Source organism: Grampus griseus, assembly GCF_964374135.1.
Source record: "Grampus griseus genome assembly, chromosome: 13".
Lineage (NCBI taxonomy): Eukaryota > Metazoa > Chordata > Mammalia > Artiodactyla > Delphinidae > Grampus > Grampus griseus.
The window spans coordinates 18,800,458-18,819,387 of NC_139007.1; the positions used below are offsets into that span (position 1 = coordinate 18,800,458).

The 18,930-nt window shown below is 39.9% G+C and overlaps 1 long non-coding RNA gene across 1 annotated transcript in view; it reads left to right on the plus strand.

Moving 5' to 3' along the window:
- The first annotated feature begins 4,602 nt into the window (after window positions 1–4,602).
- The window catches only part of LOC309831398, a 115,131-nt gene continuing 100,803 nt past the window's right edge, over window positions 4,603–18,930 (plus strand). The window contains exon 1 of the long non-coding RNA XR_014297582.1: window positions 4,603–4,733. This is a non-coding gene — a long non-coding RNA (uncharacterized lncRNA). The remainder of the gene's footprint in view (window positions 4,734–18,930) is intronic.

The following is an 18,930-nucleotide window of genomic DNA, read 5'->3' on the forward strand; positions in this document are numbered from 1 at the left end:
CATGCTTGGGTGTTAGATGTTGGAGGCCCTGCTAAAGTGCTTCCTTCTTGCCTGTGTCGGGTTGGGCTGGGATGGTCCAGATCACTTGTCTTTTCTTCCTGCTGTGGATTCTTCTGGTTCTTCCTTCGCTGCCTTCACCCACACAGCCGTAAAAGTGAGCTACTGCACTCTGGCCATTCCTTCTAAAGGTCCCCTCTTTGACTGGCAGGCCCAAAGGTATGGAATGGTACTTCCTGTGCACCTCTCCTTGTAGCTGCAGGAAGTACCCATGTACCCACATGTGAAGGCTGGTTGCTGGTCCCCTTCAGGCCAGTTAGGTTTCCTTGAGTTCACTTGAACGCACATTCATCCCCATCCGTTTGTGGTGCATTTATCATATAAGTTTCAGGCTTATTTATTTTAGAAAATTTCAACATTGTAGAAGTTACGTATTAGTCATGGAAAGTAATGCTAACTGCTATATCATACAATCCTTGAATAACAGTGGAATAACCCAATACTAGTTTACTTTTCACTTACTTAAGAGGCCCACGTGGGTCAGGTGGCATCTTTCCTCCAGTTGGTGACTCAGGCACCCAGGCTGACTCCTTGTAGCTATGCTATTTGGAACTTGACTTCCAAGTTTGCCGTGGAAACAGAAGAATGTATGGGGGAAGCACACCTATTCTTAATGACCTCAGCTTTGAAGTGACACTTATGACCTCTGTTCACACCGGAAGGCAATCCCAAAGCCCCTTGTACCTGCAAAGGAATCTGGAGAATATAGTATTTTTTCCCCAGGAAAATAGAAGTAAATTTGATTTTTCTCTGTTACAAGTTTTGAAGGGAAACCCCACTCTTTTCTGTATAAGGGAATGTCCAAGGCTAGTATGCTCCAGACTCGAAAGGACAGAGAAAATAGAATGCACTGTTTAATCAGGTATAAAAACTAAGATGAGTACTATAGGCCAATATTTGGTTTTTGCTTTTACGGAGCTGATTCAAGGACAAAGTTCTCTTTGAGGTCAGGGAGAATTACATTCCATGGAATTGAAACAAGGTGTCTGGAGGAAAATGAGGATGTGACGAGCCAAAGGATCTCCACTTATTGTGGAAACAGCTGTATCAGTGTTAAAAGCCCTAAATCCATCTATTACAGATCTCCATAGTGTTTTTATTGCCAGAGTAGTTTCCAGTGACTTGGAACTTGGGAAGGTTTAGCCAACAAGCTATAGTGATATTCCAAAATCCAGGAATTAATCATGTCTTTTCTGGCCTTTTACTTTTAGTCCTAATAGATGCTATCAGCACTCTCCCTTCCTTCTCTGTCTTGGTTAACATTTTATTTGTACCTTTAATGATTTAACAGATGTCAAACTTTGTTAGGGGTTTGACAAGGGTTGTGCTTGAACGTCCTTGCCCGGGGCCGGTTCGTTTATGAGGGGATAACAGACCACTGATGTCATTTTCATGTGCTTTGATGGAAGTTTTAGTGTCCCAACTCCCCTTTGGACAGAGTTTTACACTTCTAAAGTGGTTGCAGCCTTCTTGTTAAGTTCTTTTCCCAACACACTCTTGCATTTTACTTTCTCACTGAACAGTATATTGTAATACCATTTAGGATAGTTGGTTCAACACCAGTACGCTCAAATTTTCCAGATGAGAAGTATAGTTAAGAGAAGAAAACTCTAAATGTCCTCTTTTTTAAGAGAGATGATGGACATCACACATTGATCTGTGGTTCTGGTCTTCGAAGAGACTAGAAAAACCTTTGTGCTGTCTGTTCTTAGAATAGTTGCATTTATTGTTTAAAATAGCCTGACTTATTATTTTCATTCCTGAACTTATGTGTGAGGAGGTCTTAGAAGTCCTGCCAGAACTTTAGAAGCCACTTGGTTAATACTCACTGGACAGATTCAAAGCACCTAAGGAAGGCTCTGGCCAAAGAGAGAAGCTAAATGGGGATCCCTTGAGTGCTAGGAGACATAAGTCATGAACTATACTGATCGTGGAGAAGACCTGGCCTTTACCTTCAGTAGTTTATAGCTAAATGAACTGTGTGAAAAATCAAAAATAAATTAACTGTATTAATAGGGCAGGAAAAGCATGGTCAGAGGCAAACCAATGATAATACCTAAAGGAAATGAAGGTGAAAATATTTGGCTGGTATTCTTTCATGCAGAAATATTTTTAAAAATGCCCAAATAGGAGTCAGGGTCAAGTGAAGGAATAAGAGTTGAGAGGTTGTTTCTGGTGCAGATCCTTTAACTTACTGCCTATATGACTTTGAGGGAAGTTCTTTAACTTTTAGGCGCCTCTGTTTCCTCATCCAAGAAATAGAGTAATGTGGACCCTGGCAAACACATTAACTGATTGTGGATCAGATGAGACAGTATATTTGAAAGTGCTTTAAAATGGTAAAGTGCTGTGCAGGTAGCTTCCCAACCCCACATCCACACACAAACTGTCGTGGCTCTTCATTGCGGCACAAGGAAAGAATCCCACAGGAAACAGCATTTCTGGGTGGAGGTGATCGTTTTTTTGGTATGTTGTTTGGCACCATAAGTACATGTAAAAACAGTAATGTTGGTAGAGACCATTTTTTCCCCCAAAGTTCACTTCCAGCTGCTAAAATCATTTGCTACGTGAATGGAAACATAAGTACGGTAGTATGTGGCACTTGGTGATGGCTCCAGATCAATTCTTTGACAATCAATTTGCCAAATTACCAATTGCTGGAAACCGTCAGGTATGTATCTTTTCCCAGGGTGGAGAAGGTTTGTAAAGAACCTTTTCACCAGCAGAAGTAGAGGCAGGGCCAGGGCATACACCTGCAGAAATAGAAAAGGCTGCAAAGTGTGTTTAAAGGAAAGCCCGTCCATCCACATCTTCAATGCTGAGTGCTGGAGAATTGCTTCAGCATCGGAAATGTGAATTGCATGGGAAATTGATAACTGAGCCGCCCTCTCCAGTCATTTGTGAAAACTACTGGTGCGAACAATCACCAAAACTCAGCTTTTGAAAAAATTCAACAATAACTCAGTGAATCGGTCATTCAGAAACTTTGTCAGACCAGTAAGGGGTGACCATTGATCACTGATTCAAATGAGAGTGGGTTGGATCTAAATTGCTTTCCGTATCCGTGTGCGTGTGCGTGTGCGTGTGTGTGTGTGTGTGTGTGTGTGTGTGTGTGTGTGTGTTTTGAGGAAGGGGGGAGCACTGCAGTAGTGGCATTTAGGTAATGGAGATTTTCAGAGCTCGATGAGAGATAGACTCATAGTTTTCTATAGTTTATTCAGTTCGGAGCAGGATCCAGAATAGTATTGAGGGTAAGGTAGGAGCGGAGGCAAATGCTGGGGGTGAAACGGCTCTTGGAACCCATGTGTACAGGGCCCGTCCCATGAACACTGGAGTTCAGACACAAAGAAGCCAATCAGATTTCAGAAGCACCTACAGTTGGTTTAGAGCTGTGGTTAGGGAATGGCTCTGGAGCCCTTCAGGTGGTCAGAGATGTGGGCTGGTAACATCAGTGTCAGCATCTGAGAGCAACAAAGGACCAAAGCAGCCAGTGCTGAGCCAGAGGTCAGGAACCCCAAGTTCTGGCCCCAGTGTTTCAGACTCTTTGTGCAGGATTATTTTTTTGAATGTCAACCCATTTTGGATTGACATGGTCCTGGTGTACATGACATGCACTCAGCTTGTGCCACATGTGACTTACCAGGTGAATTAGATGACACCCAAACTGGTTTACACTCTGTTCAATGAGATGAGTATACTACTGATCGTGGGCTTGCATGTCACAGAAATATCAAATTACTGTAAGTTTTTAAGTGTTTATTTTGTTTTTGATCTTATTTTTGTGAACTGATAACAGACTTTCAGTGGAGTGCATGGTCTCCAAGTTGTCTATTTTGACACTTTGTAAATGCAGATGTGGGAGGGGCACTAATCTTTCAAATACAGTGCTGCTTCCTTTATGGGTCATTATTGGAGAATGAGAATGTGAAACTTAATATAGGTGAATGCTTCAGAAAATAGAAGCTTAAAATACTGGTTAAAAGGAGACTGGTTGTTTTGCGACCTCCATTTTTTCTTCTCCTTAGTATTAGAACCCATAATCTTTGGTTGGACTCATGACCCTTGGAATAAAAACTACATTTCTCAGCTTCCTTGTAGCAAGGTGTGGTCATTTGCTAAATGCTGGACAGTAGCATGTAAGCAGAGGTGGTGTGGCCACTTCTGGGAAGCCTGAAAGGGAAAGCCCTGGAATGTGGACATAATTGCTGGGGCTCCAACACTGCTATGCTTGGCTGCTTTGGGAGTGCAGGCCCTGTAAAGCACAGCAACAGGACAGATGGAGCCTCAGCCCCTCTCTCCGTGGACTCAGTGTGGCACATCAGCCCCAGCTGCAGTGTCAGACGGATGTGAGACAAGGAAATTAGATTCCATAGTTTTCAGTGGTGTTTTATTTATTTGCTGAACCCAGTCCTTAATGATATAAGTATAATTTTAAAATCCTGATATTTGTATTAAAATATTTATTTAACAAAACACAGTTTATTTCCCTAATCCTTAAACAGTTCAAAATGTGATTTAATCTCTTTATGATTAACAGGCATCACGATACAGGGCTATGATTATATATGCCATCATCCAGGAGACCACAACTACTTGCTTATGAGGACTGTGCTTATAAGATTGTTTTCCTCGTCAGCTCTGCCACTTCTTACTTTCAGTGTGCCTGCATCTACAAGGTAGGACTATATTCCTTTAAATTTTTTCTGCTTCCAGATGGCTGCAACATGGAAACCAAAAGTATTAAAGTTGGGTTAGATCAATTCCACCTCTATTTATTAAACACCTACTTACGTGCCAAGCACTGAACTGGATGCCGGGCATCCACATATGAACTAATATAATCCTCAGTCTCAAGTTGTTTAAAATCCAGTGGGGCATTATGAGTGCCATCAACAAAGTATTCTAGGAGCATTAAAGAGGAAGCTATTACTTTTGTCTGGTTTGGGAGCAAGGTTGTTAGGAGGGGTGGGAGATGTGCCCAGAAAAGGTAACATTGGAGCTGGGTGCTGATGTGGGATGTTACCCGAGGAAGAAGTTGTTGATAAAGTCACTCCACATAGGGACATAGCTCAGGAGAGCCATAGCAGAGTGACAGTGGATGCCACATTGGTGAAGTAGCCCAAGGAGGTGGAGGCATGTAGTTGGAAAGGGAAGTTGAAGGCACATTTAGTTGGATTTTGAATGGTTTATTTAAGAGTTTGGTCTTTGTGGGCAATTGGGAGCCATTGAAGTGTGTTGTTTGTTATTTGTGTGTTTTTTTTTTTTAATTATTTATTTATTTATTTATTTATTTTTGGCTGTGTTGGGTCTTCGTTTCTGTGCGAGGGCTTTTCTCTAGTTGCGGCAAGTGGGGGCCACTCCTCATCGCGGTGCGCGGGCCTCTCACTATTTCGGCCTCTCTTGTTGCAGAGCACAGGCTCCAGACGCACAGGCTCAGTAATTTTGACTCACGGGGCTAGTTGCTCTGCAGCATGTGGGATCTTCCCAGACCAGGGCTCGAACCCATGTCCTCTACATTGGCAAGCGGATTCTTAACCACTGTGCCACCAGGGAAGCCCTATTTGTCTGTTTTTAAGCAGGGCAAGGATGTGACAAAATATCTAATCTTAGGGAAATAATGTCAGACAACTCTGTGAAAGAAAAATTGAATGGGAAAAAGAATAGGAAAAAAAGGTAGGAATCTACTGCAGTATAATTTATACTACGATCTATTACATTATAGATCAGAACAGGACCCAAGACACTGGCTACGAGGAAGGGGGATGCTTGTGAGACACGTTTTTAAAGAAGCAAAAGACTTGCTGGGGGAAGGTTGGTTGTATCTATGTATGTGGGATAAGGAAAGGGAGTCAGTTACAGTTTCAGTGAGACTGACGACACTTTTAACTGCGATGAGACGAGGAAGGTGATTTTAATCAATCAGATTGTGTTGAGATAAAATCTAAAGAACATCAAGTTTTACATCATTTACAAATTTTAATTATCTGCTCCCTAGGGCAAGGGCTGTGTTTATCTCTTTTCCTGTGGTGTCCCCAACAAACGGTGTTTGACTATGACCACTGCACAGTATCAAATATATATTGAGATAATGACTAAATAATTCAACTAATGGAAAGGTCTAGGGAATAGATAGGTATTTGGAAGTCAGCAGTATATGTGTGATGTTTGGGTCTGTGGGAATTGAAGAAATGAACAATCAAAAGCTTAAAGAGGGGTGAAAAGAGAATATAGGAACCTTAGGAAATCTCATATAGGAATAAAGAGGAGAGATAGTGAGGATGTATCAGAATGGGTGATCAGATAACAACATGTTCTAGAAAACAATACAGTTTTAAGATTGAGACAGTGGTGAATTCTGTTAAATGCCACCACAGAGTAAAGTTTCATGAGGACTAAGCTCACTGGTAGATTTGGAATTAAGAATGACAGAGACCATTTAGAGAGCAATTTCTGTAGAGTGACGATTCTCAAACTTCAGTGTGCATCCGAATCATCAGGAGGGCTTGTTTGGTAGGTCTGGGATATTTGCATTTTTAACAAGTTGCCAGGTAATTCTACACTGTTGCTGATCCAGGATCATGCTTGAAGAACTACTGCTATAGTACCTAAGAGAGAAAATGATCAGATTATTTGGGGATGAAAGAGACTTTCCTAAAGGAAGAATTCCTGGAAAGATGGAAAAAAAAAAAAAAAAGGCCACTCTCCTCACTAATTAAGACTTTATCACCTCCTGGTGGAAAAGCAATAGAATAGATTTTTCTTAAATATTTAAAGCTGAAGAACTTTTGTCAAGACATGCAACCTCTTTGAACTTCTGTTTCCTATTCTGTATAAATAGGAGTAATAATAAAACCTACCTCTATGCATTGTTCTTAGGAATAAATGAAGTATCAGTGTTGTGATAGCATTCACCTATGTTTAGTGCTCAAATAAATGTTGAATCTGAGCATATACACTGTTTATCAAAGGCCAAAAAGCCTATACATAAATGCATCTGTTAACAATAAAAACTGCCTCTACAAACTTCCAGCAGTCCTCCAAAATATTTTTTTATAATTGGCACTCCAGTGCCATCTATAAATTATAAATTGAGCAAATATAAAAGGCTTGATGACTGTTTTCAGGGACAGTGGAATTTAATACCACAAAGCTTTTTCCTTCTTTCTCTTTAAATATGTGCTGTTCCAAAATTTCCATCTCCCGAAATTTTTTCCTCTGGTCACTTTTAAAAATAAACATTTAAATTAACCATTCAACATTTCTTTCATTAATGTGATGAGTGAATGTAAATCATTAAAACATGTTTGAGGAAAGACTACAAAAATCTATTCAAATAAAGATGTGAATGTTTGCTAAAGAATTTAATAGGAAGCCAAAACAAACTCTGTCAATATTCTTTATTAAACAAGTGAAGTATTCCTTTAAGTCACACTATATTTAAATAATGAATCCACAAGACTAGGTAAACAAACCGGGACTTTGAGAATTAAAATTTAAATTTGTCTTACAAATATTCTAATCCAGTAATTATACTTAGGTAGGCAATAGTTACCAAGTGTGGTGTTTTATGGCTATATAATAATAATATTTTAAGATTGTATCTGTATATTAAGAAAAGGAAAATATTTATGATAATATCAACTTCATATAATTGTTCTGAGCATTAAATTAAATGATATACATAAAATCTTTAGATTACTTGGAATAGATTAAACACAATAATAACAGCAATAATATACATAATAGCTACCACTATTTTTGTCTGAAATTATGGTCAAGTTGTTACCACATTAGCCTAGTTTAATCACTGTTACATTATTATGTAGTATATATTATCATTAGCCTCATTTTACAGATGAGGAAATTAAACCTTAGTGAGGCAGTAATATCCCAAGTACCACAGCTAGTAAGTGGTGGAGGCAGTGTTAGAACCCAGGCTCTCTACCTCTAGAGCTCTCCCTCTCCCCTGCAAAACCACTACTATACAACACCTCCATGTGTTGGTGCATATAGTATTGTGAATCTGATAGAAATGTTGATGAGGGAAGGCATGATACTGAATGTGTATCCAATGCATTTAATTTGAAGGATTTAATTATAAAGCATGTTGACGTTAACTGGAATGCAGGAAATGTGTCTAAAAGAAGACTGTGATCATGTAGAGAGTTACCAAAACATGCAAATAAAATGCTATACACGTTTAGCAAATCACATCTCTGATAAGGGGCTTGTATCTAGAATAGGTAAAGAACTCTTACTACTCAGTAACAAAAAGACAAATAACCCAATTAAAAACTGAGCAAATAATCTGAATAGACATTTCTCCAAAGAAGTTATATAAATGGCCAATAAGCACAAGAAACAGTGCTGGATATCATTGGCCATGAGGGAAATGCAAATCAAAAACACGAGATACCATTTCACACCTACTAGGATGGCTAGAATAAAGAAGTCAGATACACTCATACACTGCTAGTGGGAATGTAAAATAGTATGCAGCCATTTTGGAAAATAGTCTGGCAGTTCCTTAAATGAGTAAACATAGAGTTACCACATGACCCAGCAATTCCACTCCTAGATATATACCCAAGAGAAATGAAAACATGTGCCCATCCAGAAACTTGCATATAAATGTTTGTAGCAGCATTATTGATAATAGCCAAAAGGTGAAAACAACCCAAATATTCATCAACTGATGAATAGATAAATAAAATGTGGTATATCCATATAATGGAATGTTATTTGGCCATAAAAAGTAATGAAGTATTGATATATGCTACAACATGAATGAACCTTAAAAACATTATGCCAAGTGAAAGAAGCCATACAAAAATCAATGGCATTTCTGTATGGTAACAACAAACTGTCTGAAAAAGAAGTAATGAAAACTATCTCACTTGCATAGCATAAAAAACAAGAAAATACTTAAGAATAAATTTAACAAAGGAGGTGAAAGATCCGTGTGCTGAAAACTATAAGACTGTGATGAAAGAAATTGAAGAAGACACAAGTAAATGGAAAGATATCCCATGTTTATGGATTGGAAGAATTAATATTGCTAAAATGTCCACAATACCCAAAGCCATCTATAGATTCAATGCAATCTCCATCAAAATTCCAATGGCATTTTTCAGAGAAATAGAAAAAAACTATCCTAAAATTTGTATGGAACCATAAAAGACCCCAAAGAGCCAAAGCAATCTTGAGAAAGAAGAACATAGCTGGAGGCATCACATTTCCTGATTTCAAACTATATTACAGAGCTATAGTATTCAAAACAGTATAGTAGTGGCAAAAACAGGCATACAGACAAAATCAAGAGCCCAGAAATAAACCCTCACATAAACAGTCAACTAATATTTGACAAGAGAGCCAAGAATATCCAATGGAGAAATTAGTCTCTTTAGCAAATGGTGTTGAGAAAACTGGATATTCACTTGCAAAAAAAAAAAAAAATGAAATGAAATTGGACCCCTATCTTACACTACTCACAAAAAATAACTCGAATTAAAGGCTTAAATGCAATACCTGAAACCATAAAACTACTAGAAAAAAACATTGGAAAAATTCCTCGACATTGATCTTGGCAATGATTTTTTGGATATGACACAAAAAGCACAAGCAACAACAGCAAAAATGAGTGGCACTACATCAAACTAAAAAGTTTCTGCATAGCAAAAGAAACAGTCAACAAAATGAAAAGGCAACCTATGTAATGGTAGAAAATATTTACGAACCATATAAATAATAAGGGATTAATATACAGAACATATAAGGAACTCATACAATTCAATACCAAAAAAACCTCCAAATAATCCAAATAAAAATGGACAAAGGACCTAAACAGACATTTCCCCAAAGAATACAAATGTCTAACAAGTACCTGAAAAGGTGCTCAACATCACTAATCATCAGGGAAATGCAAATCAAAATCACAATGAGATATCGCCTCACATCTATTAGAATGGCTCTTATCAGAAAGTTAAGTGTTGGAGGGGATATGGAGAAAAGGGAACCCTTGTGCACCATTTTTGGGAATATAAATTGATGCAGCCACTGTGGAAAACAATATGGAGGTTCCTCAAAAAATTAAAAATAGAACTACCATATGATACAACAATCCCACTTCTGAGGGTATATCCAAGGGAAATGAAATCAGTACCTCAAAGAGAGATTTGCACTTCCGTGTTCATTGCAGGATATTCATAATAGCCAAGACATGAAGTGTCAGCAGAGGAAAGGATAAAGAGGATGTGATATATATATACATATCACATACATATACACACACACATACATGCACATACTGGAATATTATTCAGCCTATAAAAAAAGGAAATCCTGTCATTTGTGACAATGTGTGTATGCCTTGAGGGCTTATGCTAAGAGAAATAAGTCAGAGAAGGACAAATACTGTATGATCTCACTTGTATGTGGAATCTAAGCCAAACTCATAGAAACAAAGACTAGATTGGTGGTTGCAAGGGCAATATTTATTACTGAAATTTCTGAGAAAAACCTTAAATGGAGGCATGTAGTTAAATTAGGGTACACAATTATCATAGAATAGTATTCACCTGTTAAATGAAAAGTACAATGACTATTTAGCAACATGAACAGATTATTATAATGTCATATTAAGCAAAACAAATAAGTAAACTTCAGAAACAAAATCCCTACCAGAATGCAAACTTAAATCAACTGCCTACAATCATTGTATATATATGATCAAGCGTTAGGTGGAGACACAGAAAAATTGAAAGTTTGATTTGTTGGAAGAGAGGAACTGTAGGTAAATATTTTTATTTTCTTTCCATTTTTATCAATATAATGGGCAAAAAATAGGAGATATATGGTGCAGTGGAGAAAAAGTGCTGTCAGTTGCACTTACCAAAGCTGACTGCTATGGCAATGGGTGAAGTAAAATAAGAGTTAAGATATTAGGTGAATCATTAGAGATGTCTGATACAGTTTATCAAATATTAGTTTAAATTAAAACTTTTGTAAAAAATGTTCAAGGCACTTTAGGAAGGTTTTACCTTATTGTTCAACTCCTTGCCCCAAGTTTGGGAAAGGAATTGCTGTAGGAGATGCCATCCTGCCACTGTGTCCCCAGAGGTGGACCCGTGAGAACTAAGTGCTGAAATCAGGAGTTCTCACATAAGACCAGAGGAAGATGGTACATAGAAACCAAGGAAGTGAATAAACCCATGCATGAATGCTGAGCCCATCAAGCTGGGAGATGGGACCAACAGACTGTAAAACCAAAGGTGCCAAAGTTGGATATGGAACCAGAAGTAAGAGTAAGTGCAAGAGCGCCAGAAACAGACATCCTGATGTTTCATAGTACTCTGAGATGATTTTTAAAATTTTCATGCTACTTAGTGTGTAGAAAACTGGAAAGAGCATCACTCTCAAACTTACAACAGAAACAATGGCAATAACAAAAAGCCAGATAATCTGAAAAATCATGATTTTTCATGAAACCATCAGAAAGTTGAGATCACAGGGCAACCAACTCATCCAAAATCTTAGGAAGCACAGGTACCTCCAAGGAGAGACAAAACAGGAGCAATTAGGGCTTACCTGGGGCTGGTGCTACCAGACGCCACACAAACTGGTAGGAAAAATTCTGCTAAAAACTTTCACAAATTGCTTAAGGCCAAATAGGGGCCAGCATGAAAATATAGAATGCCTGCGAGTGGCAGACACAAGGAGAAATAGCGCCATTTTCAGGCTCTTCTCCGCAGATCTCAAGGGGTGCTCACCAAGAACAGTGAAGGTAGGATGAGAGTACCAAGAAAGCCATCCTAGGATCTGGGAGAGGGGGAGAGCATCCACAGTAAGAAGGTCAAGAAGACCAGCCTGTGTCCTTCTCTCCTATTTTATCCCTAAGAGACAAAAGTCCTAAGCTACTGGGGGAAGGGCAGTGACCCCTGTGGCACTTAGGGTATTGGTGAAGACACATGGAAGCTGGCGGCAGGGAACCGAGAAATCTTCTCTACCTCTGAGGGAGGTACAAGAACACTCCTGGTCCTAGACCATTAGAGGTCTTCTACAGCTGGGGACAGGGCAGGATCACAAGAGGGCCCCACCAGTACAACCCAGGGACATAATTCCTGCTTAAAACTAAAGCTTAATCAGAGCAACACAGTAAACATCCCACGTCCTCTTCCCAAAACAGAGACTAAGAATCTTTAAGCAATAGCTGATAGCAGTCTACTGCTGGAAGAGGGGCTGGACAGTGCAGGGACACCTGTCTGAGGCATAGGAACAAAGACCTAAAGCTGAGGAAAACTTTTTTTTCCTCAGATACTGAGGAAAACTTTTTTTTCCTCAGATACTGAGGAAAACCCTCTGACAAACCAACCACTACAATAAGCACAAAGTAATTCTATGGGAATTTGAAACGTATGGTGCACTGAGAATAACCTTAGCATCAGCATCCCCCGACCCATTTAAATTTCTGACTAGATTGAGTCAAACTCCCCTCCCCCACACTAAAGTCCTAACAGAAGAAGTGGTATGAATATTTTCATACATAGAATCTATTTACCTTGGTCTCTACTGCACAAGATGTAAGGCATACAAGGAAGCAAGAAAAAATATAACACAATTTCAAGAGACAAAGAAATTAATAGACTAGACTCAGATATAACACAGGTATTGGAACTATCAGACAGGAGATTTAAAATATCTATTGCTAATACATCAAAGGATCTAATGGAAAAGGTAGACAATATGCATGATTAGATGGGTAATATCAGAAGAGAGATGGATGGGGCTTCCCTGGTGGCGCAGTGGTTGAGAGTCCGCCTGCCGATGCAGGGGACATGGGTTCGTGCCCCAGTCCAGGAAGATTCCACATGCCGCGGAGCGGCTGGGCCCGTGAGCCATGGCCGCTGAGCCTGCGCATCTGGAGCCTGTGCTCCGTGGCGGGAGAGGCCACAACAGTGAGAGGCCCGCGTACCGCAAAAAAATAAAAATAAATAAAATAAAAGCAGCATGATGTGATGGAAAGAGATAGAGTTTGGCAGAAAAATAGATCTGGATTTGATTCCTAGTCCTGCTACTTACTGCTGTGTAATTGTGCAGGTTTATTTCTCTGAGCCTCAACTTTCTCATTTGCTAAAGGGGGCCTTGTAACATTTCACATTTTTGTAATAATTAAATGAGATAATGAGATGATTTTTGCAAAATATTTGACATAGTATAAATGCTCCATGAATCAAAACAATTGTCTTATTTTATTTTTTCTGAACAGCACCTGGCATGTAACCCAGAACATTTTAGGTATTCAGTAAATGCTGGTTAAAGAAATAAAAGCTACAGAATCAGCAAACTGCTTTCTCCTCATGACGGGTTCCCTAAGTAGGCTTTCCTAACATCTTTCCTGTCCTTTGTATAAATGCACTGATTACCTGTGCATAAGCAGTATACTGTACTTCTAATAGTAAATCACTGAATTAGGATTTTGCCATAAATCAGTCTCATGACTTACAGTTATATGAGTTTTCCAAAAGTCTGATCACTAGAGAAGATCACTGATGTTTCCCCTTGAAGCTTTGCTGATCAAATGTATTAGAATGTAAAGGCTGCCTGAAGCTCTTTCTTCTCCTCCAGGTCTTCTCTGAATTTGAGGGAGCCTGGGCTACTTTTGAGACTTGCAGTGTATAAACCAATAAAGTGCCAAATGGAGTTAAAATCGTGTGGTATATTTTAAATGTTTACATGAAGTAAAGTAGAGCTTTTAACCCTCAAAATAGAATGTATTATGTTCCCTTTTGACTGTAAGCTGTCAGAGGTCTGAACATGAGGCCCATCATGACTGTAGGGCTGGGGCAAATGGACCTCGGGGTTCAACTCCTCTGAGCCTGACCCTGCTCAACTCATAAGACTTCTAACTTGTTGGCACTTTAAAGCATTTTTCAACAACTGTTTTATGCTTCTGAGAAGTAGTTCTACACTTCCATAAAGCGCACCTGGAAATACCGGTGCATTTTGGATAATAGCTCTCATGTTTCAAAATTAGACCTGATAACTTACTCAGTGTGGAATGAGAAAAACAGACGCTCAGCCAGAAGAAATTCTGTAAAATGCAGTTTAGGTTGATATGCCTAAAACCATGCATAGGTAATAAGTAGTATCATCCAACTTGGGGGAATATGTTTTGGAACTAAATGCTATTCTTTTTTCTTAAGTTTAAAAAAATGATTTACATAGGAGGCATTAAAAGTATATATATCAGTGGGAGCTTTTTATTATGGGTTGATATAAATTATCCTTGGAGTCCTCTAGAACTAACATACTTTGAAATAATATTTATGAGAGTGCCCGTGGCCACAAAATTGTGTAATAAAGACTATAAGGGACCATAGGCACAGCATTTTGTTGTAGACAAGGGGTTCAGAATGCCTCCCTTGTGATTTTCTACAGTTGAGCATCCTTCTGGCTATCAGAATTCTATTTCTATTGACTGCTATTTATAGAGCAGTATATTGTGTCAGGCCTCTGCTATGAGCATTCACTTAAGACTCCTTAAGAATGGTTACCTGATAATTATTTGTGGAATGTTTTTGAATGGATACACTATCATATTTTATTCTCACTCTGACCCTGTGAGGTATGTATTTTAAACTCAACTGTGTAGATGAGTAGCTGCAGTCAAGTAACTAGTGAGTAGTGGAGTTACGATTTATTTTCGCATCATCTATGCTGAGATGTCTGGAGGGCCAACCGTATTCATTGTGCTATGGTCACTTTATATAAGGGATTTGAGCATCTGTGGATTTTGGTATCTGTAGGGGCTCCCAGAAGGGTGACTAAGTGGGCAGCTTTGATCCAGCTGAACTTAAGTGGTCAGGATATTGTTATTCCATAGTATCTGTTCTGTATCAGAGACTGAGGTAGACATTGGTTTATGTTGTTTCTAAATCTTAAACCAGTGATGTTTCCCTGGAAACCTGGGCCAAGCCTTCCATGAGGTGTTTAGATTGTATTTTAATTATTTGTTTTTCTGTTTTTAGCTATCCAAGGGCAAAGATCATGTCTTGTAATGGGAAGCAGCATGATATGATGAAAGGAGCTCAAGTTTTGCAGTTAAACAGACTGTCCCATTTTATGGGCAGTGAAACAGGATTCATAAGATGAGGTGACTTGTCCATAGTCACACTGCTGTGAAGTGGTAGAGCCTGGATGAGAATACAAGTTAGTATAGTTCAACGGCCACCTTCCTCCTTCTTTCCCTCCCACCCCTGAACAATGATGAAGGATGGAACAATGATGGTGCTGTTGTTTGGTCCTAATGTATAGTTGGATCCTTTCTGCACTGGTTAAGACATACATCTGGATTTATTGATGTCTCATATTTTTACACTTCGAACCTGGGCAGACTAAATCAGACAGTGGAAGCAGGTACAAAAGGGTAACCACCATATTCGTTGCTGTGTAGAGATGTTTGAAGGTTCAATCACTTATATTAATTGTGCTGTAATGCATGGCTTTCTATAAGCAGGACACTTGGATCCTGGCTGTAGCTTTGATTGCAGCAGCTCCTTCCAGATGGCAAGACCAGGCTTGTGTGGCTTGAGAAGTAGTACAAGATCTGACCTAAGGTAGTTTCTGAGGTTGAGCTACAGCTGACCACACTGCCATGTTAGAGCCTTCTTCTCTCTGGCACATGGTAGACATAATTCTGTGGAACCTGCTAAAGTGATGCTTTGAGCGGAGAGTAAAGAACCGTGTTACCTAAAGGGACTTTTGGCAGACTTGGCCCCTCTGTGGAAAGTGAGCCAGGTGCCAGGCTCCGGCCGTACCCACAGTCAATAGTTCTGCTTTTGATAGGTCATCTGACCTTCTGTGGAGATGACTGTGCCGAGGATTCCATCCAGAATAGACTGAAAGCTGATGTTTCAGTCTGGTTACAGAGCAGTGACTGCACAGACTGGTTCTTGCTGGGTGGTCTGGAGCAGGGTATTGTTCCAGTTCAAAAGGATAAATTGGAAATGTGCCTACATACACATTCATGAAACAGTCTAATGTGTTCTGGAAGAAATCGCTCATAGAGTGCTGCATTCTGAGGAACTGGTACTCAATCCAAACATCAACACAGAATATTTAAATTTATTAAATTATTTATTCTTTCATTCATCAAGTATTTATGGGCTGCCAACCGTGTGCCAAGCACTATTCTAAATTACAGAGGCTCAAAGATGAATGAGATACAATCCCTGCCCTTGAGGAACTCACAGCGTAGTGGGGAGACAGATATAATAATGGGAAATGATAAAACAAGGTGAGAGATAATTGGCAAGTATAAAACTGCAGGAGATATTACTGGAGCAGCGAGAAAGGACCTCTAAACTAGCCTGGTGTGTGGATGGGGTTTCAGGGAGACTTCCTGGAAAAGGTAGCTCTTGTGTTGAGTCTTAAAATAGATGCTATAGTATACCTGGCAAAATATAGGGTGAATAATAGTCCGTGTAGAGGAGCTTGGAGCAGTAAAGCACCAAGCAGCAATGTGCCTCTTTGGAGAATGTTGCGGAGTGTATTGCTGATGGAGCACAGTTAGGATGATTATAATATGTCCAGAAGGTAATCTTCTTTATCTAAAATCATACCCATATTGCTCTCTCTAGTTCTAATTTGTTTTGATCTATAGGTTTCAATAACTTGAGTGATAAATTAGAGTTCAAATGATGAAATTTGAGTGCCCAATAATCATTACAGCAAAATAACAACATGTGCTCTGTTTCTGTGTAAAGATGCCCAAGGCTTAGTGGGAGACATCTAGTTTCTGCAAGGACCAGACTGCCAAATTCAACAGAAATATAACTGGGAACACCATCCCTGTATCTTTTAGGTTTTAATAGTGGCACTAATCTCCACCATCCCTCCTGGTATGTGATATTGTTTTTGATTTACTGTCTTGGTCTTTAGAGACAAGAGCAGTTTCAAAGGTTTCTATTTGGTCTTCCCTACTATGATAGGTCTTACTCCATAAGCTGAGGACCCAATATGGGGGTTACTTTAATTGCTTAACATGTCAATTCCAATTATAAGGTAGAGAATTAAGGAAATGACCACTGGGTAGGTCTCTAAAACTTGTAAGCCAGACTTTAGCCATAACTGCATTTATTACCTGTCGTCTATAAGCCCCCAATCTAGCAGGGGTACCATGATGATGCTTTGGGCCTCTGGGATTCACTGTCAATTCAGACTCTGAATCCAGTAGCCTCAATATGTCTGGGTATTCCCCTTTCCCCAGTATATCCAGTCACCCAAGTATATGCCTATAGATCCCATTGGGGAAGAACAGGGAAAATCATTACAATATGTCCTTATAGCAGTGTTGTAGTGTTCTTTCAAGGGACCCTTTCAAGTCAAGGGATTCTGGATCTGAAAACTGAGCAAGGGATTGGTACTTCTTTTCTGATTGTAGAAGTAAAGCAGCATCCTTGTCGCTCAGTGGTCTATTTTGCCCCTACAGACGCCACCATGTTATGTTAACCATCTCTGCAATTCCCTGTGCGTCAAGACCTCTTGGCTACCCCTCTGGTCTTGCATGTAATAATTATGGTAACTGGCCTCTGGTAGGTAAGGACCCCCATGAGGCCTCTAGTACTTTGGGGCTGAATGTTATTGAGCTCAGCTCTCTGGTTGCTTCCCCTACAGTGAGCCCAGCCTACAGAGAAGGGCCACCATGAATATTTACTGTTGCTCACGCCCCTCCCACCATTGCCATTTTAATGGCCTTAGTGAGTGATACGTTCTGTTCTCTCGACCTCACTGGGGAACATAATCTTCTGGCCTTTTAATATATTCATTCCACCATGTCCACTTCCCTCAGCCTCTTTATTTCTTCCTCTACCATCAGCCAAGGCAACCCAAGCATTTCCATTTCTCTCAGCATTGGCCGTAGTTTTTTAGAAGCCTCTAAGAGCTACTCTAGCAGAGAGTTTGTTGCATCACCTGGGATCCTTACCATGATATTAAATGTAAATATACTGGCTTGGACAATAAATGTTTTTGCTCATTTAATCTTACATTCTGGATTATTTGATGTACATTCTGGATACTTGTATCAGTCTAGGTCTAGTCAGGAAACAGAAACTACAGTGTAATATGAACAAGGGATTTTTAATATAAATAATGATTAAACCATATAAGGGATGCAATAACTATAGGGGTGCAAAAAGAACCCTAAAGGAACCCCTCGGACTAAGGAAGCATACCCGTGGAAGGAAGAGCTTGGAACGGAGGCTCCGTCCCCAAGGCCAGGCTTCAGACCTCACTGTGGTAGGTGTGGTTACAATTGATGGTTGAGATGTTTGCTGGGTTTCTTGGGTCAGAGTTGGTCTGCCATTGTCAGGCAGTAGGACGTAACTCTTTGGAGTGTAGGTAAGCTGAAGCTGGTGGGTAGGCACGAAGAAGGAGTTGGGATGCCACTTCCAGTGCAAGTCCTGGAGTGCACCAGTGTTGATGATAGGGCAACTGCAGCGAGGTGGTCACCAGGCCCAGGCAACGGCTGTGGGGTCACCAGTGGAAGCTGTTCAGCTCCATATACACTCTTGTACACCCGTGAGAACTCCCATGCAACAACCGTACCACTCCCTATTTCTTCCTAATGAGATAGAGCTATCTTCCTCACAAGTAAAGAAATTCTCACCCTTCCCCCAAATGAGAAGACACACAGTTCCAACAGTCTGAAGGGGCTCTGCAGAACCAGCGTCTTTAGGGGCATCCATCCAGATGGCCTCGTGCCATATTTCAGGGGCTCAGTTTTTCCCAGCCAGGGTTCTTAGCCTAACAGAGTGAGCATTCAAGCATCTCTGGAGCTCCGACACTCAGCTGTCAGATCTCTAGATCTCTAGG